A 3,426-nucleotide genomic window follows, 5' to 3' on the forward strand; every position below is an offset into this window, starting at 1 on the left:
GAGATGCCATATGAGGTTTTCTTACTGAGATTTCTGAGTGAGTTGCTATCACTTGTACTGCATTTTGCAAATCGAATCTGTCAAAACCATTTTAAGAGATATTTGGTTTTAAAAGATATTTGGTTCCAAGCATTCTGTCTAAGGCATATTCAACAACTAGTGAAACTTGTGTTGTCTGTAGCTATGTGTCCTTCTCTATGTGTGCATGTATACATGTGTATAAGTATGTGTGTATTTTTGTGTATAGTAACATGCATGTCTACATATAGACGGGCATATACACCCATATATTCATATACAAATAAATATACATATATAAATATATGTGCATATATATATATATATATATATATATATATATCAGTTGTTCAGTGATTCAATCTATAGTTCCCAGCATATTGCCACTCTCACAATGTGTACATGATAAACTGCTCTGAGGGTATTTGTTGTATGATAGACATCTTTTGTACTCACTTCCCCCATTAACCTTGTTTTTCATCCCTGAATACCTTCGGTCTACTTTGCATAGGTTAGCATTGTTTTCATTATATGTATTCACTGATAATAGAAGAAAAATTGGTTTGTAAAAGAAAGAGAACTTTTAGGTCAGAGGTTAAAAGTATCCTAACGTCTCAATGATTCTTATGAGATAAAATTTGTAATAGTAGTAAAAGTGAAAAGGAATTCCTAGATCTGTTGTTTTGCCATTTAGAATAGGAAAGAATAACATCACGTCACTATTATAACTCTTAAAGAATGCAAGGGTAACTGATGGTCGCTATCATTTTTCCACAACACCAGTGGATTCTGAAGGATAATAGTAGACCAGCAGAAATTCTAAGTACCAGACATGGAGCATGAAAGATAAAGAGAGGAAATGAGAGAGTGAAAGAGAAAGAGAAATATCACAATACTGAAAGTGCATAACAGATAAACAAGAGCTGTATGAGAATATTCATACTGCTATCTTTAGACTCTACATGTACATTTGGAGGTATTTGATGTATGTTAACCCATTAACATGAAATATAAAGTTATTTTGATAAAAATAAAAATGATTCAGGAGAAATTATAAATGCAAAAACAATCTTCACAGAAGCAAATTCTCAGAAATATTTCATCACTTTGAAAAGGATAAAGTGGATGAAGTTAGTAGTATGACAATTCACAAAGACATAAAAAGATATTAATATATTTCATTATATATCCCAAAGAAGAAAGCAATTATTGTTTAGATGATTTTTTAAAACACAGTCTCTCAGGTGTTGGGAAGGTGGCTCAGTGGTAGAGTGCCTGCCTTGCATGCACTGGGTTTGATTCCTCAGCATGACATAAGCCGAAAAAGATGGAAGTGTGTTGTGGCTCAAGTGTTAGCGCTAGCTTGGAGCTGAGGGAGAGCACCTAGGACCCAGAGTTCAAGCCCCATGACCACAAAAATCAAAATATAAAACAAAACAAAACACAGTCTCTCACGTTTGTGGCTTCAACTCTGTAATACCACTGCTTCAGCCTAGGGCTAAGGTTTTAGGTGTGTATATTTATCAACACTCCTGATTCAGACTCTACTTAATCATTTTTTTTAAATAAATATTTTGTTCTTAATTTTCCTCTTTGTAAATTCACATGCCCTATAAAAAATGGTTCGGCCATCCCAGTAACCTTCTCAATGTACCTCCTAATAACGACTTTCAAAAAGTTGTATTATATTACAAGGAAAACAATGCTACAAATAAGGAAAACCAATAAAAATATTAATGATTAAAATAAAAACTAAAATAATTAATCAGTGTTTTCAGTATTTGAAGGGTATTACCTATTAGATTTTACAATTTTCTCATATCCCTGTACATTTAAAATGGGCTAAGGTTATGATATTCAACAAGAGGTTTTTAGGTTATGAGTAATCTTTAAAGTTACCCACTAAGATTACTCTTTATGGCTCATCTAATCATTTGTATATGTCTTATATCATCATTTGTTCCTCGCTAACATATAAAATAAGGAAGCCAGGGGCTGGGAAGGTAGTTCAGTGGTAGAGAGCTTGCCTTGCATGCTTGAGGCCCTGGGTTCAATTCCTCAGCACCACATAAGCAAAAAGAAAAAAGCCGGAAGTGGCGCTGTGGCTCAAGTGGTAGAATGCTAGCCTTGAGCTGAAGAGCTGAGGGAGAGCGCCCAGGCCCATAGTTCAGGCCCCACGACCGGACCCAAAAAAATTAAAAAACATAAAATAAAATAAGGAAGCCCTATAGTTTTAACAGAAACAGTGTAGTTAACAAAGTCTTAACTCTTTATTCTGCTCCTTTACATAAAGACTTGGCAACTTCTGATTAGTAATGTTCCTATAAACTCTTAAATATACATACATAGTAGCATATGTCTGTTCTGTTACCATAAATCTTAAATATTTTATCGAAAAGTTTTATTACCTGCCAAACAGTCCTTGTTTTAGCATATATAAGCAAATTCCCAAAATTAAATATATTTAAACCATTAAAACTTTTAACAAAACTTAACACTTGCTGCAGTGTTCATTATGACAGGTGCCTTGTATAGAATAATTTAATTCCTCCTCCTACACATCTCTTGAACAACAAATATCTGGAATTATTTTGTTTTTGACATGTCAATCTTGATTTTAGTCTTAAATGTGTGCTTATTTAAGAAGTACATGGTTCTAAAATTTCATGAAAATTCTTTTAAACTTACTTTTTGTTGAATTGTCTAGTTTAAGATAATCAATTACATTTTTTATATAAAACATGTTCTATGTTCCATTCAGCATCACTTACTCTAACATTGGAACTATACAGAGAAGATTTGAATGACCCCTGTGCAAGGATTGCAGGCAAATTCCTGTACCATTACCTACTTTCACAACAACAGATGCTGGAGGGGATGTTGCCACAAGTTAACTGTACTGCACTCTTGGTGGGAGTGTCAACTTGTTCATCCACTTTGGAAAGTAGTATGGAGGTTCCTCAAAAGACTTCACATAGAACTCCCCTATGACACAGCAATCCCACTTTTGAGCATTTACCCAAAAGATCACAAACAAGACGGTACTAAAACTGCCATCACAATTATATTTATTGCAGCATTGTTTAAGATAGCTAAGATATAGGACCAACCCCAATGCCCTTCATCAGATAAACAGATCAAGAACATGTGCTATTTATACCAATGAAATTCTATGCCTCCATGAGAAAGTATGGCATGACCCAATTTGTTAGAAAATGGAAAGACTTGGAAAAAAATTATTAAGTGATGTAAGCCAAGTCCAAAGAAACATAGGTCACACGGTTTCCCTAATTTTTAATAACTAATATAACTGGGATAAGCAGAAAAGGTCAAAATCTATGCACATATGACCAGATAAGATGTTGTTAAGGGAAATGAACCCCCAAATAGGAACACAACTGTTTTTTT

General features: G+C 33.8%; 1 non-coding gene across 1 annotated transcript; it reads left to right on the forward strand.

Annotated features, from left to right (window-relative positions):
* Positions 1–2,766: 2,766 nt before the first annotated feature.
* LOC138806887 (U6 spliceosomal RNA) lies at positions 2,767–2,873 on the forward strand. Its single transcript, XR_011365996.1, has one exon. It is a non-coding gene; the product is annotated as a U6 spliceosomal RNA (small nuclear RNA).
* Positions 2,874–3,426: the final 553 nt, after the last annotated feature.

This window comes from Dipodomys merriami, unplaced genomic scaffold, assembly GCF_024711535.1.
Source record: "Dipodomys merriami isolate MVZ:Mamm:240054 unplaced genomic scaffold, mDipMer1.0.p SCAF_100, whole genome shotgun sequence".
In the NCBI taxonomy this organism is placed as follows: domain Eukaryota; kingdom Metazoa; phylum Chordata; class Mammalia; order Rodentia; family Heteromyidae; genus Dipodomys; species Dipodomys merriami.